General features: G+C 45.9%; 1 non-coding gene across 1 annotated transcript; it reads right to left on the minus strand.

Moving 5' to 3' along the window:
• Positions 1-6,411: 6,411 nt before the first annotated feature.
• LOC114805612 lies at positions 6,412-6,549 on the minus strand. Its single transcript, XR_003753583.1, has one exon. It is a non-coding gene; the product is annotated as a small nucleolar RNA SNORA7 (small nucleolar RNA).
• Between the last annotated feature and the right edge of the window lie 20,236 nt (positions 6,550-26,785).

Raw genomic sequence — 26,785 nt, forward strand, 5'->3', positions numbered from 1 at the left:
ATGGCCCAGTGGATAGAGCACAGGCCTGGGAGTCAGAAGGACCTGGGTTCTAATCCCGGTTCTGCCACTAGTCAGCTGTGTGACCTTGGTCAAGTCACTTCACTTCTCTGGGCTTCAGTTACCTCATCTGTAAAATGGGGATTAAGACTATGAGCTCCATGTGGGCTATGAACCGTGTCAAACTTGATTAGCTTGTATCTACCCCAGCGCTTAGTACAGTGCCTGGCATATAGTGGGTGCTTAACAAATGCCATAAAAAAGTTAAAATGATTAAGTAAAAATAAAAATCCCTCTCTGTCTTATCCTTCTCTTTCCTGCCAACCCTCCCAGAACCCAGACCTCAGCTTCCCCTTCTCTGACTTCATGTTCCTCCTTACCCTCTATGCTCCAGAATGTTTTTTGATTTTGTTTTAACTTTAATGATAGTGAAGTTGTTACTCTGGGTGTGGTTGACCCCTCTCACTTCCCCTTCCTGGTTTATCACCCTGCTTTGCACCCCAAAATATTGGATTAAGGACAGAGATGGAGTAGGGTAGGTTGGTCAGAAGGTAGAGGGGGAGACTTGGAAGGGACTACCATTCCATTTGTGGCTTGGAGTAAGAAAGCTTCTTCAGGGAAAGGTGCTAGGAAAACCATCAGGGAGGGGGAAGTGGGTGGGAAATTAAGTGATATGCAGCAATGGGATGTAACATCAGAGCAGGTGAATGTCTGCTGGGGTGAATCAGCAAATAGTACAGGATGAACCCTGGTTATTCATAATGGAGTAGTACTAACCCAGAACACTCCTATACTGTGAATAGAAAATTCAAAAACACATCGGCTTGTCTTACACTGAGTTGTCGCCAACCTGTAGTGACGCCATGGACACATCCCTCCCAGAATGCCCCACCTCCATCTGTAATCATTCCGGTAGTGGATCCAGAGTTTTATTAGTAAAAATGTGAAAGAGGTTTACCATTCCCTCCTTCTGCTCAGCAAACTCGAGACTCCACCCTTGACTCTCTCCCATGCCACCTCTGCCCAGCCCAGGTGAGTTTTGACTTGTAGCAGATTGCCTTCCACTCGCTAGCCACTGCCCAAGATAGGAAAGGAATGGGTAGGCCTCTGCTTGACTCTCCCTCCCTTAGGCGAGACTGGTAGAGTACTGGAAACTCTCCAGGTGCCATCAGGGATAGGGAAATGGGCGGGAAATTGAGTGACATGAAGCAATGGGATGTAACATCTGAGCCAGGTGAATGTCTGCTGGGGTGTATCAGCAAATAGTGCAGGTTGAACGTGTGGTTTTCCATAATGTGGTAGTCCTAACCCGGAATGCACCTGTACTGCAATAGAGGCGGGGAAAACGCATTAGAATTAGGCGTGCACCATGAGGCAAGGACTGCCCACCACACCTCAGTCTTTTCAGCCATTCCCTCACATATAGACAAAGGATATGATTTTTAAACACATGGGCAAAGTGTATGGTAGAAAGAGCACGGGCTTTGGAGTCAGAGATCATGGGTTCGAATCCCGGCTCTGCCACTTGTCAGCTGTATGACTTTGGGCAAGTCACTTAACTTCTCTGTGCCTCAGTTACCTCATCTGTAAAATGGGGATTAAGACTGAGCCCCATATGGGACAACCTGATTCCCTTGTGTCTACCCCAGCGCTTAGAACAGTGCTCGGCACATAGTAGAGCTTAACAACATTATTATTATTATTATGCTCTCTCCACCTCTCTCACCCTATCTTTCTGCCCACAGCACAGGAGCATCACAGCATTTTTTGGTGCTCTGAATTAATTTAGGAGAATTAATTCACTTCAATTTTCTTCTCTCTTCCTGCTAAATCCCAGATTACCTAGGTTCCAAAATTTTCTATGGTTCCAAATTGTCAGCTGACTGTAAGGACCAGCTTGGCGTTAGTGGCATAGTTTAGAACAGTAAAGCAGACCTCTTTGGCTGGATCCTGAGAGGCCGGATGATAGAAAATGATGCTGAACGTATATCCCCGTGGCTGATGGTGTTTCCTCTGTTATATGACTAGGGATCTTGCGATAGAAGCTTTCCATCTGCAGATTATTTTACAACAGCTGAGTTTGCAAAACATGAGGAGATTCTTACTAAACACAGAAGCTTTGATCAGACCTTGGAAATAGAATCCAGAGACAGAAGGCCTGCAGGAAGCATATGGAAGCAGGACTCTGTTATTTTTCTACCGAAGGAGAAATCGAAAAGGGGCAGAACACCACGAAAATGAGAAAAAAACAAAAACTACTTCTGTGAACAATATTCCTGCTTCTCCTCTGAATGCAGATGTGAAGTTCCAGGACAGAACCAAGAGTTGTGCCAAGGTAATACCACATATCTGCAGCATTTCAGATATGATGTGAAGTCTTTGGTTGATCCAGTCCTTGGAGGAACTCAATTTTAACTCTTTCAAGGTGAAAAGGTGCTTCCAGAGATGCCCCTGTGAGCAAGACAGGGTGGGACCTGTGCTCAAAAGCCCTCATCTTAAGGATTCTGCTTACAGGCTTCTTGCCAACTTGCTAGGTACTGGCGCCAGCCTTCAGGAGAAATTTTTCTTCAGGACACCCATTGGATCCATGGCATAGTGGATAGAGCACGGGCCTGGGACTCAGTAGGTCATAGGTTCTAATCCTGACTCTGCCGCTTCTCTGCTGTGTGACCTTGGGCAAGTCACTTCACTTCTCTGGGCCTCAGTTACCTCATCTGTAAAATGGGGATTGAGACCGTGAGCCCCACGTGGGACAGGAACTGGGTCCAACTTCATTCATTCATTCAATAGCATTTATTGAGCGCTTACTATGTGCAGAGCACTGTACTAAGCGCTTGGAATGAACAAGTCGGCAACAGATAGAGACAGTCCCTGCCGTTTGACGGGCTTACGGTCTAATCGGGGGAGACGGACAGACAAGAACAATGGCAATAAATAGAGTCAAGGGGAAGAACATCTCGTAAAAACAATGGCAACTAAGTAGAATCAAGGTGATGTACAATTCATTAACAAAATAAATAGGGTAATGGAAATATATACAGTTGAGCAGACGAGTACAGTGCTGTGGGTATGGGAAGGGAGAGGTGGAGGAGTAGAGGGAAAGGGGGAAAAGAGGGTTTAGCTGCGGAGAGGTAAAGGGGGGCTGGCAGAGGGAGTAGAGGGAGAAGAGGAGCTCAGTCTGGGAAGGGCTCCTGGAGGAGGTGAGTTTTAAGTAGGGTTTTGAAGAGGGGAAGAGAATCAGTTTGGTGGAGGTGAGGAGGGAGGGCGTTCCAGGACCACGGGAGGACGTGGCCCGGGGGTCGACGGCGGCATAGGCGAGACTGAGGGACGGTGAGGAGGTGGGTGGCAGAGGAGCGGAGCGTGGGGGGTGGGCGGTAGAAAGAGAGAAGGGAGGAGAGGTAGGAACGGGCAAGGTGATGTAGAACCTCGAAGCCTAGAGTGAGGAGTTTTTGTTTGGAGCGGAGGTTGATAGGCAACCACTGGAGTTGTTTAAGAAGGGGAGTGACATGCCCAGATCGTTTCTGCAGGAAGATGAGCCGGGCAGCGGAGTGAAGAATAGACCGGAGGGGGGCGAGAGAGGAGGAAGGGAGGTCAGAGAGAAGGCTGACACAGTAGTCTAGCCGGGATATAACGAGAGCCCGTAGCAGTAAGGTAGCCGTTTAGGTGGAGAGGAAAGGGCGGATCTTGGCGATATTGTAAAGGTGAAACCGGCAGGTCTCGGTAACGGATAGGACGTGTGGGGTGAACGGGAGAGACGAGTCAAGGATGACACCGAGATTGTGGGCCCGAGAGACGGGAAGGATGGTCGTGCCATCCACGGTGATAGAGAAGTCTGGGAGAGGACCGGTTTGCGAGGGAAGATGAGGAGCTCAGTCTTGCTCATGTTGAGTTTTAGGTGGCGGGCCGACATCCAGGTGGAGACGTCCCAGAGGCGGGAGGAGATGCGAGCCTGAAGGGAGGGGGAGAGGACAGGGGCGGAGATGTAGATCTGCGTGTCATCTGCGTAGAGATGGTAGTCAAAGCCGTGAGAGCGGATGAGTTCACCGAGGGAGTGAGTGTAAATGGAGAACAGAAGAGGGCCAAGAACTGACCCTTGAGGAACTCCAACAGTTAAAGGATGGGAGGGGGAGGAGGCGCCAGTGAAGGAGACCGAGAATGACCGGCCAGAGAGGTAAGAGGAGAACCGGGAGAGGACGGAGTCCGTGAAGCCAAGGTGAGATAAGGTATGGAGGAGGAGGGGATGGTCGACAGTGTCAAAGGCAGCAGAGAGGTCAAGGAGGATCAGAATGGAGTAGGAGCCATTGGATTTGGCAAGAAGGAGGTCACGGGTTACCTTAGAGAGAGCAGTCTCGGTAGAGTGGAGGGGACGGAAGCCAGATCGGAGGGGGTCTAGGAGAGAATGGGAGTTAAGGAATTCTAAGCATCGATTGTAGATGACTCGTTCTAGGATTTTGGAAAGGAAGGGTAGTAGGGAGATAGGGCGATAACTGGAGGGGGAAGTGGGGTCAAGAGCGGGTTTTTTTAGGATGGGGGAGACGTGGGCATGTTTGAAGGCAGCGGGGAAGGAGCCCTTGGAGATTGAGTGGTTAAAAATAGAAGTTAAGGAAGGGAGGAGGGCAGGGACGATGGTTTTAATAAGGTGAGAGGGAATGGGGTCCGAGGCGCAGGTGGAGGGGGTGGCACTTGCGAGGAGGGAGGAGATCTCATCTAAGGATACTGCAGGGAAGGATGGGAAAGTAGGGGAGAGGTTTGGTTGGGGGGAGGGGAGAGGCGGAGGGGTGACTTTGGGGAGCTCAGACCTGATTGTGTTGATTTTAGTGAGGAAATAGGTGGCCAGATCATGGGGGGTGAGAGATGGGGGAGGGGGAGGAACAGGGGGCCTAAGGAGAGAGTTAAAGGTCCGGAACAATCGGCGGGGGTGACGGGCATGGGTGTCGATGAGGGAGGAGAAGAAGTTTTGCCTGGAGGAGGAGAGGGCAGAGTTAAGGCAGGAAAGGATAAATTTGAAGTGTGTGAGGTCGGCTTGGTGCTTGGACTTTCGCCAGCAGCGCTCAGCAGCTCGAGCATAGGTGCGTAGGAGGCGGAGCGCTTAGAACAGTGCCTGGCTCATAATAAGTGCTTAAAAAATACCATAATAACAATAATAATCTCCCAGCCTGTATTGTCACCCTAAGACTGCACGCCCCCTGGGGACAGCAATCTTTCAGTAGGACCCCCGATAATAATAATAATAATAACAATTGCAGTGTTTGTCAGGAATAAAGATTTGGGTTTCTAGAGAGAGTAGGTAATCCAAATGGGGAACGATGGCTTGAGCTAAGTGGAGAGTATCTGAAGTTCAGATGTCTCTATAGGGGAGAGAATGGCTTTTTCAGGGAGGAGATTGTGGGAGAAAATGCAGTTCAGGAGGTTGTGTTAGGAGAGAGGAATTTCAGCATCTGTGAGCTGGGATTCGAACCCATGACTTTTGACTCCCAAGGCCGGGCTTATTTACTGAACATATATTGTGTACAGAGGACTTCACTAAGCACTTGGGAAAGTACAATGCAAGAGTTGGTAGACATAATTTCTGACCAAAAGAAGGTTATAGTCAACAGGGGGAGTTAGACCTTAAAATAAATTACAACTAGGGGAAATAGTAGAGAATAAGGATGTGTACATAAGTGTTGTGGGGCCTCATGAATGTTTAGTCAATCAATCAGTGGTATTTATTGAGCACTTACTCTGTGCAGAGCACTGTACTAAGTGCTTAAAGTACTATACAATGGAATTAGCAGACATTCTCCGCCCAATACGAGGTAACAGTCTAGAGATATTTAATTGCTGATGATCCCTGTAGGGGAGGAAATGGAGAGAAGGAAGGTGGGGAAAGTGTTAAAATTGCTCAGAAAAATCAGATGGGCCATGGTTGAAATAGATGATGGCAACTAGAAATTATAGTGGGAGGCAGAGGTGGACGATGTGGACTTCAAAGGACGAGGTGGTAAGGGCCGGAGTTGGGCGATGTTGTGAAACTGCACCGGGAGGCAAGGAATAGTCCGACTCCCCCTTTCCCTGAGCGTCGAGGAGGGAGCAGGAGAAGGTGAGTCCCTTTCCTCAACCCCCAAGAGAGTGATAGGGAAGAAAGCATCATGTAGAGTGATCCACGTCTCCGTGAGGAGGAACAGTGACTGGGTTAGGAAGAGGTCAAGGATAAGGAATTGTCTTATGCCGTCGAGTTGTCTACGACCCATAGTGACACCATGGACGCATCTCTCCCAGAACGCCCCACCTCCATCTGCAGTGGTTTTGGTAGTGGATCCATAGAGTTTTCTCGGTAAAAAAACAGAAATGTTTTACCTTCTGCCCAGTAAATTTGAGTCTCCCGCCTCGACTGTCTCCCCTGCCGCTGCTGCTCGTCACGGGTGAGTTTTGATTTGTAGCAGACTGCCTTCCACTTGCTAGCCACTGCCCAAGCTAGGAATGGAATGGATAGGCCTCTGCTTGACTCTCCCTCCCGTAGTTGAGACCGGTAGAGGACTGGAAACTCTCCAGGTGTGACCCTGAGAGGTGTGAAGGGGAATATTGACTGTAAAACTTGCTGTGGACAGGAATTGTGCCTGCTAATTCTGTTATATTGTACTCTCTCAAACATTTAGTAATAATAATTATTATAATAATTATGGTACTTCTTAAGTGATTTTTATGTGCCGAGCACTGTACTAAGCACTGAGAGAGATACAAGTTAATCAGGTTGGACACCGTCCCGTCCCCCATGGGGACTCACACTCTTAACCCCATTTTACAGATGAGGGAACTGAGGCCCAGAGAAGTGAAGTGACCTGTCCAAGGTCACGCAGCAGACAAGTGGTGGAGCAGGGATTAGATCCTGTGTCCTTCTGACCTCCAGGCCCATGCTCTATCCACTACACCATGCTTCTTCTCTGCATAGCGCTCACCACAGTGCTCTGCAGACTCCAAGCTCAATAAATACGAATGATTGATGGCGAAGTCCCAGAACCTCGAGGACTGTTGCTCCCAAACCCTGGTTCTGAGGGAAGGGCTGTTGCTTCCCAACGTTGAAAAGTTGCAGAAGAGGGGGCAGGGAGGCATTGCACTGAGAGACTTCTGGGGTCTGCCCGCCTTGTCCAGTGGCATGGAATCCAGGCAGGGAGGTTTGGACTGGTAGCTCTGATTCTGTCCCTATTTTACTTCTCATATCCAGTCCTTTCTCATTCTACCTTCACGCAGGTCAGCCTCCTTCAGGACATTTTCAGGCCTTGTTACACAGTTGTGCCTTGCCAAAAAATCTTTTATTGCTGCTTCTGTACCTGAATGACTTACTGTTTAACACTGAAACTTCATTAACCAAGGATTTTCACTTTAATGATTTAAGTTCTGGCTTCGCAACATCTCCAGAATGTGCCTTTTCCCCTCCATCCAAAATGCTACTGCCCTGGATTTTTTTTATTTTGTATTTGTTAGGCACTTACCTTGTTTAGGTGCAAGCTAATCAGGTTGGACACAGTCCATGTCCCATAGGGGACTACCAGTCTTAATCCCCATTTTGCAGATGGGATAACTCAGGCACAGAGAATTTAAGAGAAGAAGTGTGGTTTAATGAATAGAGCATGGGCCTGGGAATCAGAAGGACCTGGATTTTAATCCCAGCTCCGCCACTTATCTGCTGTGTGAGACTTCTGGCTAGTCACTTCACTTCTCTGGGCCTCGGTTACCTCATCGGTAAAATAGGAATAAAGCCCCATATGGGAGACAGAGCATGTCCAACCTGATTAGCGTGTATCTACTCCAGCACTTACTACAGTGTTTAGCATACAGTAAACCCTTAACAAATACCATTAAAAAAAAGAAAACCCTTGCCCAAGTTCACACAAGTGACTTGTCGTATCCTGCTTTGACTACTTCAACAGCCTCCTCACCAAGCTCCCTGACTCCTGCTTCTCCCCTCTCCTGTCCATACTTCTCTCAGCTGCCCAGATCATTTTTTCTAATACATCATTCTAACACAAATCTTCCCATTCCTCAAGAGTCTGTAGTGGTTGCCCATCCATCTCCACATCACACAGAATCTCTTTGCTATTGGCTGAAAGGATAATAATAATAATTATGGTATTGTTAAGTGCTTACTAGGTGCCCAACACTGTTCTAAGCTCTGGGGTGGATATTAGGATGTCCCACATGGGGCTCACACTTTTAATCCCCATTTTATAGTTGAAGTATCTGAGGCACAGAGAAGTTAAGTGACTTGCCCAAGGTGACACAGCAGACAAGTGGTGGGGGACCTCAACCAGCTCTCTTCCCATCACCCATCCCAAGTCTTCTCCCAGTAAAACCCAGCCCATGGCCTTCACTTCTCTAATACCAACACTATGATTGTACTGTACTCTACCAAGCTCTAAGTAGGGTGCTCTGCACACGGTGTTTGATAAATACGATTGAATGAATGAATAATAATAATAATGTTGGTATTTATTAAGCGCTTACTATGTGCCGAGCACTGTTCTAAGCGCTGGGGTAGATACAGGGTAATCAGGTTGTCCCACTTGGGGCTCACAGGCTTAATCCCCATTTTACAGATGAGGGAACTGAGGCACTGAGAAGTCAAGTGACTTGCCCAAAGTCACACAGCTGACAGGTGGCAGAGCCAGGATTAGAACCCACTACCTCTGACTCCTAAGCCCTTGCTCTTTCCATTGAGCCACGCTGCTTCTCTAATGAACCTATTTGCTGTCCCTTGATTTCTCTCTGTTATCTTCCACCTCTTGCTCTCACCCTACCTCCTTCCTAGAACTCCTTCCCTCTTCATATCTGATAGATGACCATTCTCCCCATCTTCGAAGCCCTACTCAACTCATTTCTTCTCCAGGAAGCTTGCTCTGACTAATCCCTCAGGGAACATGTCTACCAACTCTGTTATATTGTACTCTCCCAAGTGCTTAGTACATTATTCTGAAGCAGCATGGCTCAGCGGAAAGAGCCCGGGTTTGGGAGTCGGAGGTCATGGGTTCGAATGCCATCTCTGCCACTTGTCAGCTTTGTGACTGTGGGCAAGTCACTTCACTTCTCTGTGCCTCAGTGCCTCATCTGTAAAATGGGGATTAACTGTGAGCCTCACGTGGGACAACCCGATTCCCCTGTATCTACCCCAGCGCTTAGAACAGTGCTCTGCACATAGTAAGCGCTTAACAAATACAAGCATTATTATTACAGCACTCAATAAATTCGATTGATTCCCTGACGTATTTCCCTCCCTTCTGCATCTCCTGTGCACTTAAGTCCCTACTTGTTAAAGCACCTTGGCACTCACCCGACTCTGAACCTCAGAGCACTGGTGAACAAACCCATCTTCTCAGCTGCTTCCCATATCTGTAATTTATTTTAATGTCTGTCTCCCCAGCTGGAAGGTGAGCTTCTGGAAGGCAGGGGATCATGTCAATTAAATCTATTCTAGTCTCTCAAGTGCTTTACAACAGTGTTTATTCAACAGTAAGTGTTTGATAAAAGCTACTAACGGACTGATTGGAAAGAAGGAAGAAATAAAAGACAGCAAGGGCTTGTGGGAAGAACATCAGTCAGAAGAGGCGAATTCAAGTCCCGGCTCTGTCATCGGGCTGCTCGGTGATCTCAGGCAAGTCGCTTAACTTATCCTGGTCCCTACTTCCTTGTATGAAAAATGGAAATAATGCTTTCATCTCCCTACCTCTTAAGGATATATGAGGATACAATGGGATTGTTGTTGTCTTATGCCTTCGAGTCGTGTCTAATCCATAGTGACGCCATGGACACATCTCTCCCCCAACGCCCCACCTCCATCTGCATTACTTCTGGTAGGGTATCCATAGAGTTTTCTTGGTAAAAGTACAGAAGGGGTTTATGATTACCTCCTTCCATGCGGTAAACCTGAATCTCCGCCCTCGACTCTCTCCCGTGCCGCTGCTGCCCAGCAAAGGTGAATTTTGACTTTCAGCAAATTGCCTTCCGCTCGCTAGCCACTGCCCAGCTAGGAATGGAATGGATTTGCCTCTGCTTGACTCACCCTCCCATAGTCGACACTAGTTGAGTACTGGAAACTCTCCAGGTGCGCCTCTGAGAGGTGACAATGGGATAAAATTGTGTAAAAAGTGTTCTGGAAAAAGATAGAAGTGCTATGTAAGAGGCTTTCAAGAGGCCTTCCCTGATTAAGCTCTGTTTTCCCTGGATCCCTCTCCCTTTTGTGTTCATCTAAGCATTTAGCTCTGTGACTTTTGGGCATTTGGTATTCACCCCACCCTCAGTCCCAAAGCACCTATGTATGCATCTGCAAACTATACATAATAAATTATTTATTTACATTAATGCCTCTCTACCCTTTCTGGACTGTAAACTCACTGTGGGTTAGGAAATGTGTTTATTGTCATACTTTCCCAAGCACTTAGTACAGTGCTCTGCCTCCAGCAAGCGCTCAGTAAATACAATTGAATGTACGAATGAATGAACTCTGTTGTATTCTCCCAAGTGTTTAGCATTGTGCTCTCCAATAAATCCTCAATAAAAACCATTGATTGATATAAATTCAAATCTGCAAAGAATTGTGGCTGGGCCCAACGTGTATTTCATTCTGGGGTTTGCTTCCCTCCCTTCTCCCACAGACACCTGCTCCTGACAAGGTGGTCTGCCCCAGTGGGGTCTGCAGCATGGCCTAGTGGGAAGAGCACGGGCCTGGGAGTCAGAGAACCTAATCCCGGCTCCCCCACTTGTCCGCTGTGTGACTTTGGGCAAGCTATTTAATTTGTCTGCATTTCAGTTGCCTCATCTGTAAAATGGGAATTAAGAGCATGAGCCCCATATGGTACACAGACTGTTCCAATTTCATTACCTTCTATCTCTCCCAATGCTTAGAACAGTGCTTGGCATATATTATGCACTTAAAAAATGCCATAAAAAATAGAAAGCTTATTCTAAGTGAGAGCCGGATTTGAGAACTTTTGTTTCAATGACAAATGAGGAAAAAAATGGACAAGCATTGACTCCCACTACCAAACTCATGCATGAACATTTTTACACCTAAATCTCATGTGACATCTCTTAGCTTGTGAACCCCTGAGGGATAGAGACCATATCTTAATCCCCACCTGTTTATTCTCTCTCCTAGAGGTCAGCAGGGCAGATAAAAGTGAATCAGGGTGGACTCAGTCCCTGTCCCACATGGGGCTCACAGTCTTAATCCCCATTTTACAGATGAAGTCACATGGCAGACAAATGGCAGAGTCTGGATTAGAACCCAGGTCCTTGTGACTCCCAGGCCTATGCTCTCTATCCACTAGGACATGCTACTTCTCTTAGTAACACATTCATCCCACAGGGGAAGAGCCACAGTTCTGACTCCCCTGTGGCACGGAGGCTGCCTGGGTTCTGTGTCAATAATAATAATAGTAATTGTTAATAATGTTGGTATTTGCTAAGCGCTTACTATGTGCAGAGCACTGTTCTGAGCGCTGGGGTAGACACAGGGGAATCAGGTTGTCCCACGTGGGGCTCACAGTCTTCATCCCCATTTTACAGATGAGGTAACTGAGGCCCAGAGAAGTTAAGTGACTTGCCCACAGTCACACAGCCGACAAGTGGCAGAGCTGGGTTTCGAACTCATGACCACTGACTCCAAAGCCCAGGCTGTTTCCACTGAGCCACGCTGCTCCTAATTGTTAAGCACTTACTGTGCGCCAAGCACTGTGTCAAGTATATTCAACGCCTTGGGGACAGGGTCTGAAGCCTGAAAATAAGTGGTAGGAGATTTCAGGGTATTGCAAGCTTAGCTTCTCTCTTCAGAGAATGTAGCTGCAGCCAGAAAACCGGGGCCAGGTTGGGATAATAATAGTAATAATGACGTTATTTGTTAAGCGCTTACTAAGCAGTGGCACTGTTCTGATGCTCCTGGGCCACTTTTGATCCAACCTGAGTTGCTTTTAGGTGGCAACCAGGAGCTCAGTGTGCCAGTTTGGGCAGAGCCATAACTGAAAGGAAAGGCAAGAGGCAGGATCCCGTTTGAACTGAAACCTAGTTTGCAAGTGCCCCCTATAAAACCACACTCCCATGTTTTGTTCTTTTTCCCCAAGCAACTAATTGTGAAATCAGCTGCAATATGAAGAGAGAACTTGCAAGGGGAAGCTTTGTATGTTGCTTTCAAGCCTGCCTCCAAAAAGCAGGAAAAATCCAAGGGTTTTACCTAATTGGTTTTTTAATTTATTTTCAATGAAATCTGTTAAGAGCTTACTATGTACCAGCCATTATATTAAGCGCTGAGGATGATACATTCTATTCAGGTTGGACACAGTCCCTGTCCCACGTAGGGCTCACGGTCTTAATCCCCCTTTTACAGATGAGGTAACTGAGGCACAGAGAAGTGAAGTGACTTGCCCAAGGTCACACAGCACACAAGTGGCGGATCTGGGATTAGAACCCAGGTTCTTCTGATTTAGGTCGGTGTCCTGTCCACTAGGCCATGCTGCTTCTCCTGAGCCTTTCCCCACCCTCCTTTCCAACAAAAAACAACCTGGTCTAATGGATAGAGCATGGGTCTGGGAGTTGGAGGATGTGCGTTCTAATTCTGGCTCTGCCACTTTTCTGCTGTGTGACCTTGGGCAAATCACTTAACCTCTCTGGGCTTCAGTTTCCTCCTCTGCAAAATGGGAATGAAATACCTGTTCTCTCCCCTATTTAGATGGTAAACTCTGTATGCACTCTGCTTGCCTTATATCTCTACCCCAGTGCTTAATATAGTGCTTGGCACACAGAGTGCTTAACAATTATTACTGTTATTATTTTGTTGTTCCTCTGGCCTGGAATTCTCTCCCTCTCCAAATCAGACAGACCACAGAGCTCCCCACATTCAATGCATTCCTCAAATGCCACCTTCTACCGCAAATCTTATATTAGTTTCCAGCATTGCAATGGCCATCTCCAAAGCTTATCCACTTATTTATACCAGTGCTTTGCACATAGTAAGCACTTAACAAGTGCCATTATTATTTATTAGTTATACCCATCCTGAGTGTTTTTATATATTTGTACATATATATATGTGTGTATATATATATATATATATTTGTTATTCAATTGTACATTCAATTACTTTGATTATTCCAACTGCTACCATGTGAAACCAAGCAATTATCCTATTCTGCCTCGATTACTGCATCAGCTTCCTTGCTGACCTCCCTTCCTCCCGTCTCTCCCAACTCCAGGTCATACTTTACTCTGCTGCACAGATAATTTTTCTACAAAAACGTTCAGTTCATGCCCCCACTCCTCAAGAACCTCCATTGGTAGTCCATCCACCTCTGCATCCAACTGATGGGCTTTAAAGCATTCAATCACCCTGGCCCCTTCTACCTCACCTTGCTACTTTCCTCCTACAGCCCAGCCCGTGCACTTTGCTCCTCTAAAGCTAACCTACGCACTGTACCTCATTCTCATCTATTTCGTTGCCAACCTCTGGCCCACATGCTGCCTCTGGCCTGGAAAGCCCACCCTATTCCTATCCGACAGAAAATTCTCTCCCCAACTTCAAAGTTTTATTGAAGGCATACCTCCTCCAAGACGCCTTCGCTGATTAAGTCATTTTTTTCTTTTCTTCCACTTCCCTTTGCATCACCCTGGCTTGCTCACTTTATTTATCCCCCCGCCCAGCCCCACATCTCTTATGTACATATCCATAATTTATTTATTTATTTATATTTAAATAGAGAAGCAGCGTGGCTCAGTGGAAAGAGCACGGGCTTGGGAGTCAGAGGTCATGAGTTCGAATCCTGGCTCTGCCACTTGTCAACTGTGTGACTGTGGGCAAGTCACTTAACTTCTCTGTGCCTCAATTACCTCATCTGTAAAAGGGGGATGAAGACTGTGAGCCTCACATGGAACAATCTGATTACCCTTTATCTACCCCAGTGCTTAGAAGAGTGCTCTGCATATAGTAAGTGGTTAACAAATACCAACATTATTATTATTATTATTATTATTATATTAATGTCTTTCTCCCCCTCTAGACTGTGAGCTCGCTGTGGGCAGGGAATGTGTCTGTTATACTGTTATATTGTACTCTCCCAGGTGCTTAGTACAGTGCTCTGCACACAGTGAGCACTCAGTAAATACTACTGATTGATTATTTGTTAAATATTTCTATGTCTACCTACCCATTACCCTCCACACTGTAAGGTTGTTGTGGGCAAGGAATGTGTCTGCCAACTCTGTTGTATTGAACTCTCCCAATCTTTTAGTGTAGTGCTCTGCATGTAGTAAGCACTCAATAAATACCGTTGATTGATGGATCGATTAATTAAAGTTCAAGCTTCTTGTGGGCAGGGAATGTATTACTTCTTTGTTTCTACTTCCCAAGCAGTGCTCCAGTACATTATTCTAGTTGTGATATGATATCAATCAATCAGTGGTATTTATTGAGTGCTTACTATGTGCAGAGTACTCTACTAAGTGCCTGGGAGAATAATAATAATAATGATGTTGGTATTTGTTAAGCGCTTACTATGTGCAGAGCACTGTTCTAAGCGCTGGGGTAGACACAAGGGAATCAGGTTGTCCCACGTGGGGCTCAGTCTTAATCCCCATTTTACAGATGAGGTAACTGAGGCACAGAGAAGTTAAGTGACTCTCCCACAGTCACATAGCTGACTAGTGGCAGAGCCGGGATTTGAACCCATAACCTCTGACTCCAAAGCCCGTGCTCTTTCCACTGAGCCACGCTGCTTCTCTGAATACAACAGAGTTAGCAGACGCGCTCCCTGCACAAAATGAGCTTATAATCTAAAGAGGGCGATGATCTAAACACAGGCTGTTAGAACAGGACCAGTAATTCCAAGACTAGGCCTTGGACCAGGGTGGTAGCTCAATAAACATTATTATTACCATTACTCTTATTATTACTATTACTCCAATAAACACTACTACTGCCATTACTGTTATTATTATTCATTCATCCAGTATTATTTATTGAGCGTTTACGCTTGAAATGTACAACTGCAACAGATAGAGACAATGCCTGCCCACTGACGGGCTCAGAGTCTAAATGGGGGAGACAGACAGCAAAGCCAAACAGAACAAAACAAGACAAGATAAATCATCAAGATAGAATCAAGGAGACATACACCTCATTAACAAATTAAATAGGGCAATAAATAATATATACAAATGAGCACAGTGCTGAGGGGAGGGGAAGGGGGAAGAGCAGAGGGTAGGGGGGAGGAGAGGAGGGGGGAGCAGAGGGAAACTGCTCACTATTACTACAATTAACACTATTACTACGACAGCTACCGTCTCCTCATTCAGAATGCCCTCGGATTTCCACTGTGAAATGAAAGGGGCGGGTAGCAAGGACACTTGTATTTGTGATCTCCGTTCGCGTTCTGTCATGTTTGTCATTTGGCAGGTTTCACTTTGGCCTCTCTGTCTCATAATTCATTCAGTCGTATTTACTGAGCGCTTACTGTGTGCAGAGCACTGTACTAAGCACTTGGAACGTACAATTCGGCAACAGAGACAATCTCTGCCCGACAACGGGCTCACAGTCTAAAAGAATCCTTACAAAGCTTCAGCTAGGAAAGAGCTCCTCCTCCCGTGAGGGCAGCACATCAAGAAGCAGCGTGGCTTAGTGGATAGAGCACGGACCTGGGAGTCGGAAGGACCTGGGTTCTAATCCTGGCTCGCCACATGTCTGCTGTGTGACCCTGAGCAAGTCATTTAATGTCTCTGGGCCTCGGTTTTCTCATCTATAAAATGGGGATAAGGGTGTGAGTTCCATGTAGGACAGGGACTGTGTCCTATCTGACTAACTTGTATCTACCCCAGCACTTAGAACAGTGTTTGGCACATAGTAAGTGCTTAATAGGTATTATTATCATGCTGCTTGGTTTTGATTTTTGTTTCCTAAATGCCCCTCTGGGTTGTACCTTCTCTATAAGTTATTCCTTTTTTCTAAATGTTGCTATTCTCCTGAAAACTGAACTCTGAAAGGTAGCAGTGCTAATATTTTGAAAGTCTTAAAGTAGTCTTAATGTGAGTTAATGTGAGTTAATGTGTATATATATATACAAAATTATATATATTATAGATGAGCATGGTGTAGTGGAAATAGCACAGACTTGGGGGTCAGAGGTCGTGGGTTCTAATTCCACCACTGCTATTTGTCTGCTGTGTGACCTTGGGCAAGTCACTTAACTTCTGTGTGCCTCAGTTCCCTCATCTGTAAAATGGGGATTAAGACTGGGAGCCCCATGTGGGACAACCTGATTACCTAGTATATACCCCAGTGCAGCACTTACTACAGTGCTTGGCACAAAGTAAGCGCTCAATAAATGTGATTGAATGAATGAACAGTGCTTGGCACATAGTAAGCGCTTGAGAAATACCATTATTATGATTATATATAAAAAATGACAAACACAGAGTTCTCTTCTAACTTATAATAATAATAATAATAATGTTGGTATTTGTTAAGCGCTTACTATGTGCAGAGCACTGTTCTAAGCGCTGGGGTAGACACAGGGGAATCAGGTTGTCCCACATGGGGCTCACAGTCTTAATCCCTATTTTACAGATGAGGGAACTGAGGCCCAGAGAAGTTAAGTGACTTACCCACAGTCACACAGCTGACAAGTGGCAGAGCCAGGATTTGAACCCATGACCTCTGACTCCAAAGCCCGGGCTCTTTCCACTGAGCCACACTGCTTCTCCCAACTTCTCCCAACTTCTCCCAACTTATGGGTTGCAGTCCTAAAAATTTCATGTTAAGGAAACTTACACTGTAGTAATCAGTAATATTTATTAAGAACCTATTGAAAGTAAGCAGTGTACTCAGTACTTGGAATAACACATAGAGGCAGAAGATATGATTCCTGCCCTCCAATAGTTTCAATCTATTGGGTAGAAAGAAAAAATTTTACAGATCATTATCATCAGTGATATTTATTGAGCATTTACTGGCGTGCAGAGCACCGTCCTAAGTACTTGGGGGAGTACAGTGCAACAGATTCATTCATTCAATCATATTCATTGAGAGCTTACTGTGTGCAGAGCGTTGTACTAAGCTCCTGGAAAGTACAGTTCGGCACCAGATAGAGACAATCTCTACTCAACGACGGGCTCACATGAGAAGAAAAACCTGGAAATGCTTACAGAGTACGTGATTCGATCTGTTTGCAAGTGGTGTGGGTGTTTGCTAGGGCCGGTTGGAATTATGTTTCAGCGCTGGGTTTGAGAGACTCAAAAGGCCCTCTATGTAACCTAGGATGCGGAAGATGTACACACCATTGTGTGGTGAGGTCACCAACGGCACAGCCAGATTGCATCATCGCACCACAATGTTACACTTTACCCAGACTGTAATTCCTTCTCCTTTCAAATCCTCTGGACTACAGCTCTTCCAAGCTTCAAAACCCCCTAGAACAAAACACACACGTGCACACACATGCAGTGTGGCCTACTGCAGAGAGCTCAGCCTGGGAGTCAGAAGGATCTGGGTTCTAATCCCGGTTCTGCCACTTGTCTGCTGTGTGACTTTGGCTGAGTCATTTAACTTCTCTGTGACTCGGTTACCTCCTCTGTAAAATGGGGATTAATGAGCCCCGAGAGGGGAATGGACTGTGTCCTATCTGATTAGCTTGTATCCATCCCAGCACTGTGTCCTACCTGATTAGCTTGTATCCATCCCAGCATTTAGTACAGAGCCTGACACATAGTAAGAACTTAACGTTTACCAGAAAAATTCCCAAAACAAAGCAGAGTTGGTATCCAAGTGGAACGTGATGACCTGAGATTAGGGAAGGGCGTCTGAAGTCATTAGGTCTCTGTGAGGGGAAAGAACAGTTTATCTGTGCTTCCACATATATTCTGTTTATTTAGTGGGAAGCATCTTTCAAATGGGGATTGAGACTGTGAGCCCCACGTGGGACAGGGACTGTGTCCCGCCTGATTTGCTCGTGTCCACCCCACCACTTAGTACAGTGCCTGGCATGCAGTCAGCACTTAACATCATCGTTAATATTATTGTTATTATTTGACAGGAGAAGTAGTTGCAGGCAGGAGGGCCAGTGGGAGCATTGGTTGGCATAATAGGAGAGACAAGAAAGAGGATCACATGGAAGATGCGGTTGGGAGGAAAGAATAATGATAATTATTGTGATAGTGGTTAAGCACTGTGCCAAGCACTGTTTTAAGCACTGGGGAAGATACAAGGTAATCAGGTGGTTTTTTTAATGGTATTAAGGACTTACTATGTGCCAGGCACTGTACAACTATTACTATTAAGTGCTTAACAAATACTGTAATACTAATAATAATGTGCAGCAGCCGGGGCTTCCATGGTAACTTGCAGCCATGGCAGGAGTGTTATGAGACCCCCGCAAGTGGCCACAAGCCCAGCAGCAGCCCGGGCCCTGCGGCTGTGATGACAGGAACATGAGCCTAGGACTCTCTGGCAGCCACGATTCCCACCCCACTCAGTCAGGCAATCATATTTATTGAGCACTTACTGTGTACAGAGCACTGTACTAAGCCCTTGGGAGAGTTCAATATTATAATAAACAGACATATTTCCTGCCCACCACAAGCTTACAGTCTAGAGGAGGAGACAGACATTAATATAAATAAATTACAGATACATACATAAGTGCTGTGGGGCTGGAAGGGGAGATGTTCTCAGTGCTGGTGTAGTTACAAGTTAGGTTGGACACAGTCCCTATCCCACATGGGGCTTTTACGGATGAGGTAACTGAGGCACAGAGAAGTTAAATGACTTGCTCAAGGTCACAGACTAGACTTGTGGCAGAGCCGGGATGAGAAACCACATCCTCTGACTCCGAGGCTCATGCTCCTTCTACCAGACCATGCTATTTCTAAGCACTAGGGTAGATACAAGACAATCAGATTGGACACAGGCCCTGTCCCACATGGGGCTCATAGTCTCGATCCCCATTTTACAGATGAGGTAACTGAGGCACAGAGAAGTGAAGTGACTTGCTCAAGGTCACACAGCAGACAAGAGGTGGAGCTGGGATTAGAACGCAAGTCCTTCTGACTCCCGGGCCCATCCTGGAGGTGGGGACAATCAGTAATTGACTGTCGGGTACGAAAAGGGAAGGCGTTCTGGGCCAGAGGCAGGATGTGGGTGAGAGGTTGGCGGTGAGATCGATGGGGTCAAGGTACAAAGAGTTGGTTGGCATAAGAAGAGTGAAGTGTGTGGGTGGGGTTGTAGTAGGAGAGCAGCAAGGTGAAGTAGGAAGGGGCGAGGGGATTGAGTGCTTTAAAGTCACTGGTAAGAAGTTACTGGGGAAATCAAGTGCACACAGGAGAATGGTCATCAAATTATTAATAATTATCAAAGTGTTTAAAAAAGACCAGAAAAAGACCAGTAAAACATGGACATAGACCATCTCCTCATTGAATTATTAGCATCAATCATAAAAGAGTTTATTCTATTGGGTGGAAGTGAATCCAGTTTTAAAACACAGACCGACCGATGGTTTGATTTAGTTGCTCACACTGCCCTGATTTTTCTGTTAAGCTTATTAAGAATCAATCTGACATAAAATCAATTCAACTGGCTACGTTTTAACCAATGGAGTCAACTGAAGAAAGCTGTCCAACTGTATAATTAGAATCATTCAGTTACTTCCTATGCTCACTCTTGTTTAGAATAATATGTAGATAATGACAGGTTAGACTAAAGCTCGATGAAGTCCAACTACTGTGATGACAAAAACTTCTAAGAAAGAATCCATGTGGAAAAGAAGATATGTCACCACACCGAACGGAGATAGTTTTAATGGTTTCAATGCACTTGATCACCAGCCCATTTGTCTCACATAAGAAGTGTAATGCATTTGACGTTTTAATGACTATTTCATTAGGGTAAACAAAGTGGCTTTCTGGTAACCATCTGCTCTGTAATTTTTTCCTGTTAATCTCTATACATTTCAGGGAGACCGGCCTTCTGTTTCAAAGTCCTCGCCAGGCAAGTGAATCACTGTTTCGAGCCTCGGGACAGATACGTAGACCCGAGGGGGAATAACCTCTGTGAAAGAGTCGATCATAGTGCAAATGGCTGGCACAGGGCCAGTTCCACTCTCATCCCTACAAGTTGTATTCCCGCTGGGGCATTTTCTTCCGTAGAATCATCGGAAATGCAGGTCTCCTACTGTTTACTGGATGGCCACCAGTCTCTCCTAAACATATTTTGTCTGTTCTGCTGACCTACTTGCCCTTTTTAAAGGTATGGTCTTTTCCTTGTCCACCGCCATCTTTGTAAATGTCCTCCACTCCCATTTTGGGGTCAATTTTACCTCCAGCACCTTCACATTCCATCCCTTAACTATTGGCAATTGAAATCTCTAATCAGAGCTGAGGTTTGAGTGTGTGTGTGTGTGTGTGTGTGTGTGTGTGTGTGTGTGTACGTGTGTGTATGCGAGAGAGATGAATCTAGGATAATGCTGAGGTTTGTGAGACAGGGAGGATGGTGGCACATTTTACAGTGATGGGAAAGTCATGGGGAAGAATGGGGTTGGGGCATGTTTTGGGGCATGTTAAGTTTGAGGTGTCGGTAGGACTTCAATCAATCAATCAGTCAATGTGCTTACTATGTGCATCCAATTGGAAATGTCCTGAAGGCAGGAGGAAATAGAGAAGGAGAAAGGAGTTGGGTGTGTGGATCCAAGTGCTTAGGTTACTCATCAATCCTATTTATTGCACACTTACTATATGTAGAGCACTGTACTAAGCACTTGGGAGAGTACAGGACAATAATAGATACATTTCCCTGCCTATAATGAGCTTACGGTCTAGAGGAGGAGACAGACATTAATATGAATAAACCACAGATATGTAAATAAGTGTTGTGGGGCTGGAAGGAGGGAGGAATCAAGGGAACAAGTCAGGGTGATGCAGAAGGGAGTTGAAGAAAAGGAAAAGAGGGTTTTGTCAGGAAAGACCTCTTGGAGGACATTGGCCTTCAATAAGGCTTTGAATGTGGTGATAGTAATTGTCAGTCAGAAATGAGGGAGGGTGTTCCAGACCAGAGGCAGGATGTAGGAGAAAAGCCGGTGGCAAGAAAGACGAGATCGAGGTACACCGAGAAGGTTGGCGTTTAAGGAACAAAGTCTGCGGGTTGGGCTATAGTAGAGTAGCAAGGTAAAATAGGAGGGGGCAAGGTGATTGAATGCTTTAGGTGACGTGGAAGTGCTAAACCAGCAATTGAAAGGGGGGCATATATCAGGTGGAAAGATGAGAGATTAATCAGAGAAGGCTTCTTGGGGGAGATGTGACTTTAGACAGGCCTTGAAGATGGGGAGAGCAGTGTTCTTTGGGATGTGGAAGGGGAGGGAATTCAATGCAGAAAGTAGGGCATGAACAAAATGTTGGCAGTGAGAGAAGGAAGAGAGTGGAGCACTGTTTGAGAGTATTAGAGCAAGATAACTGGGTTGTGTTGAGAGTGGAGCAAGGAGAAGTAAGGGGAAAATGGGGATTGAATGTTTCAAAAGCTATGGTTAGGAGTTTCTGCTTGATGTAGAGAGGAATGGGAAAACTTGAAGGTTTTTGAGGAGTGGGGAGCTGTGCATGGAATGGTGTCAGAATAATGTTCTGGGTGGAAGAGTGAGGTGTGAGCTGGAGAGGAGGCTGGGAGTTCACAAGGAGTCTGATACTGTAATTGAGTCAGGCAAGGTATAGCAGGGTATGGCACACTCCCTTTCCACTTCTCACAACCCCCTCCCTGTTTTCCGGCACTCTTCCCCACTCAGGAAGCTGTCTACCACCCCAAGCTCATCTTCTCTCCAACTCTCCTGCTTCTGCCTCCTTGCTCACATTTTTCCCCCTGCCTGGCACTTCCTCCTTCCTCAAATCCAAGAGACTGTATTTCTCCTCACATTCAATACCCTCCTAAAATTCACCTCCTCAAACAAGCCTTTCCTGTTAATTCCCAGTACCCAAATTATTATAAACCCACCGACATTCTCTAGCTCTTATGAACTCATTTATACCTATATTCTGGATTTTTTTTTATATTCGCTTATTCAGCTGTATGTTCATTTATCATGACTACTCTATTTAGAGAAGCAGCGTGGCCCAGTGGAAAGAGCCCAGGCTTTAGAGTCAGGGGTCATGAGTTTGAATACCAGCTCTGCCACTTGTCAGCTGTGTGACTGTGGGCAAGTCACTTAACTTCTCTGTGCCTCAGTTTCCTCATCTATAAAATGGGGATGAAGACTGTGAGCCCCATGTGGGACAACATGATTCCCCTGTGTCTACCCCAGCGCTCAGAACAGTGCTCTGCACATAGTAAGCGCTTACAAATACCAACATTATTATTATTATTATTATTATTATTTGTAAATATGTGTATATCTGTTTCCCCCTTAGAGTGTAAACTACCAGGGGGCAAGGAATAAGAACTTGGTTCTTGATCTCTACTAGTAACCTTACAGTAACCTTACTGTTACGGGCTCTCGTTATATCCCGGCTAGACTATTGTGTCAGCCTTCTCTCTGACCTCCTTCCTCCTCTCTCGCCCCGCTCCAGTCTATTCTTCACTCTGCTGCCCGGCTCATCTTCCTGCAGAAACGATCTGGGCATGTCACTCCCCTTCTTAAACAACTCCAGTGGTTGCCCATCGACCTCCGCTCCAAACAAAAACTCCTCACTCTAGGCTTCGAGGCTCTCCGTCACCTTGCCCCTTCCTACCTCTCCTCCCTTCTCTCTTTCTACCGCCCACCCCGCACGCTCCGCTCCTCCGCCGCCCACCTCCTCACCGTCCCTCGGTCTCGCCCATCCCGCCGTCGACCCCCGGGTCACGTCCTCCCGCGGTCCCGGAACGCCCTCCCTCCTCACCTCCGCCAAACTGATTCTCTTTCCCTCTTCAAAACCCTACTTAAAAATCACCTCCTCCAAGAGGCGTTCCCAGACTGAGCTCCTCTTCCCCCTCTACTCCCTCTGCCATCCCCCCTTTACCTCTCCGCAGCTAAAGCCTCATTTTCCCCTTTTCCCTCTGCTCCTCCACCTCTCCCTTCCCATTCCCACAGCATTGTACTCGTCCGCTCAACTGTATATATTTTCATTACCCTATTTATTTTGTTAATGAATTGTACATCGCCTTGATTCTATTTAGTTGCCATCGGTTTTTACGAGATGTTCTTCCCCTTGACGCTGTTTATTGCCATTGTTCTTGTCTGTCCGTCTCCCCCGATTAGACTGTAAGCCCGTCAAACGGCAGGGACTGTCTCTATCTGTTGCCGACTTGTTCATCCCAAGCGCTTAGTACAGTGCTCTGCACATAGTAAGCGCTCAATAAATACTATTGAATGAATGAATACTATTTTTACTTTTCCTTCTCTCTCTCCATCAGTAGACCTAGTCAATGCAAAACATCTGGAGAAGAGAAGGTTTAGGAGTGACTTAGTCTTAAAGGGGAGCCAAAATAGGGGAAATTTCAGGGGGAGAGAATTTGGTTGGACGTTAACAAGAACTTACTAGGCAAATGAACTCTGGAGCAGGCTTTTGAGGGAGAATTTTATCATCTACCTCCTCGGAAGCAGGGGACTGGACCATATGACCTCCTAAGGACCTTTCCAGCTCTATAAAAGTAGTAATGATATTTACTGAGCACCTATCAAATGCAGTGTACTAAGTACTTAGGAAGTACAGAACATACAGTAAGTGCTTCATAACTACTATTGATTGATGACAGAAGCAAAAGACTCATTCCCTGCCCATAAGAAGCTAACGTTCTAGTGGGAAAGCTCTATCATTCTCAGATACCGATTTGTCCATTCTACCTTTATGACTATGGCTTGGAAGTTTGGACTGAGAAGGAAAAGATGTACATACAGTCGATTTATACATACAGTCGATTCTTAAAAATATTAAAGAAATCTTCTCTAATTACTGAATTATACTATATCTAAACATGAAGAGGATTGAGTATTTTATGAGAGTTCATTAGTCATTCCCAAACTCCCTAAGAAGAGGAGTGACTATCATCAGTCCTATTTTTCAACAAGGGAAGAGTACGACCAAGAAAGTCGATGCTCAGAGCTGCACAGCAGAGAAGGCATGAGACAAGAACCTCAGAATTTTTATCCAGTTCTCAATCCATGTCATTACTCTGGCTACTATTACTACTATTTCTCTTACTCCTACAACACCTACTGCTATAGACCTCCAAGGGAACTTGGGAGGTCATAATGGCTCCATCTCCTGCCTCCCGTGCGACTTAGTGGAAAGAATATGAGCTTGGAGCCGAGGACCTGGGTTTTCTAATTTCATCTCTGCCACTTGTCTGCTGTGTAAGCTTGGACAAATGATTTAACCTCTCTTTGCCTCAGTGTCCTCATCTGTAAAATGGGGTTTAAGAGTGTGAGCCCTCTCTAGGAAAAGGACCGTGTCCCACCTGATTATCTTGTATTTACCCCTGCACTTAAAACAGTGCCTGGCACATAGTAATCACTTAAATAGTAAATGCTCAATAAATACGACTGAATGAATAAATACCATAGTGATTATTATTAATGTCCAGAGAAACAGCTGCTTTGCTGCTAAATGGTAATACTTGGCAGAAGAGAACTGCATCTTTCCCCACATATGGGAAAAACATAGCTTTCCCCTTGCCTGCATCCATGCTGCAGGCCTCCTTTTTTTTCTTCTTTTTCCAGGATTGTTGGACTTCTAAGGGACCCCTAAGCTATTCTGGCGAGTTTTCCTAGTGTGCTACGTTCTACTGGGGTTGTGGAAAGAGACAGATGTTTGACTCTGCAGGAAGGCAGTCCATGTAAACTTAGTGAAGTGAATTCCCTGAAACACTACGGTGTTGCTGCTCTGTGAGCTCTACTTGACCTTTCTCATTAGAGAAATATTTATTCTTTGGGGACAGAGGGGAGCAGAGCCTCCTCATCCCCGTTCTCCCTTTAAATGGGGAGTCAAGGAGAAAATCACTTTTGTGGTTCCAAGACCCTGTACAGCTGCTGGCAACCAAGTTTCCTGTCCTAACTGGGTTGGAGGAAGGCTTATTGGATCAAAGCAGCTGCACCTGCACAAGCCAGGAATATACCCCATCACAGGAACGGCTGGTTCTAGAAGTAGAAGCAGAAGTAGAAAAGTATTAGTAGAAATAAGTAGTTCTAGTGGTAGACAATTACTCTCCAATCCTTCAAAGCCTTCCTGAAGGCCCATATTCCCCAAGGAGCCTTCCCAGACTAAGCCCCCACCTTTCCTCATCTCCCACTCCCTTCTGCATAACCCTGACTTGCTCCCTTTGCTCTTCCTACTTCCCAGCCCCACAATTTAAAAGCAGCGGGGCTCAGTGGAAAGAGCCTGGGCTTGGGAGTCAGAGGTCATGGGTTTGAATCCTGGCTCTGCCACTTGTCAGCTGTGTGACTGTGGGCAAGTCACTTCATTTCTCTGTGCCTCAGTTCCCTCATCTGTAAAATGGGGATTAACGGTAAGCCTCACATGGGACAACCTGATGACCCTGTATCTACCCCAGCACTTAGAACAGTGCTCTGCACATAGTAAGTGCTTAACAAATACCAACATCACATCTATCATTTTACTTATTTCTATTCAATCTATCTCCCCCTCTAGACTGTAAGCTCATTTGGGGCAGGGAATGTGTCTGTTTATTGTTGCTTTGTACTCTCCCAAGTGCTTAGTACAATGCTCTGCACCCAGTAAGTGCTCGATAAATACGATTGAATGAATGAAGTAGTAGTAATAATAATGAATAGTAATTATTGGTATTTGTTAAGTGCTTACTATGTGTCAGGCACTGTACTAAGCGCTGGGTTGGATACAAGCAAATTGGTTTGATCACAGTCCTGTCCCATGTGGTGTTCACAGTCTAGATCCCTTTTTTACAGATGAGGTAACTGAGGCACAGAGAAGTTAAGTGACTTGCCCAAGGTCAAACAGCAGGCAAGTGGTGGAGTCAGGATTAGAATCCATGACGTTCTGACTCCCGGGCCCATGCTCTAACCACTATACAGTGCTGCTTCTAGTAGTACTAGTAATAATAAGGAGTAGCAGCTGTGTAACCTAGTGGAAAGAGCACAGGCTTGGGAGTCAGAGGTCATGGGTTCTAATCCCAGCTCTGCCACTTGTCAACTATGTGACTGTGGGCAAGTCACTTAACTTCTCTGTGCCTCAGTTCCTTCATCTGTAAAATGGAGATTAAGACTGTGAGGCCCATGTGGGACAATCTGATTATCTTGTATCTACCCCAGCGCTTGGAACAGTGCTTGATACATACAAACAAATACTATTATTATTATATACATAAGTGCCATGGGGCGGTGGGGGGGGGGGCGGGGGGGGCGGACGGAGAGCAAAGGGAAAGAGTACAGGTGATGCAGAAGGGAGGTGGAAATGATCAATTCATTAACTGTCAGCCTTCAAGGTGCAGGGTCTCTGTCTAATTTCCTCCTCTTCCCTCTTTCCCAGAGTTTACTGAATACAGTAAGAGCTTAATAAATACTATTACTGTCACTACAACAATTACCACTACTGTTACCCTCAGTCATCTTGGAACCGTGTTCCTGGGAAAGCAGGACACAAGGAGTGTTGATTCTGTAGGCCGTGGATGGACCGGGGCACAGGAAGGGATTGGAGAGAATCTCGAGTTAAGAGTCCGAGCACTCTGGAAATTTGGGGGTCTAGCGGCTAAGACTCCAAAGAAGGAGGCTCCTGTCCGATGGGGAAAAGGAGCACGACTTGGAGAGGTTGAAACTGGAACTTGGAGTGCTTTGAGAGTAGAGGGCGAAGG

The sequence above is a fragment of the Ornithorhynchus anatinus genome, chromosome 18, assembly GCF_004115215.2.
Source record: "Ornithorhynchus anatinus isolate Pmale09 chromosome 18, mOrnAna1.pri.v4, whole genome shotgun sequence".
Classification (NCBI taxonomy): Eukaryota; Metazoa; Chordata; class Mammalia; order Monotremata; family Ornithorhynchidae; genus Ornithorhynchus; species Ornithorhynchus anatinus.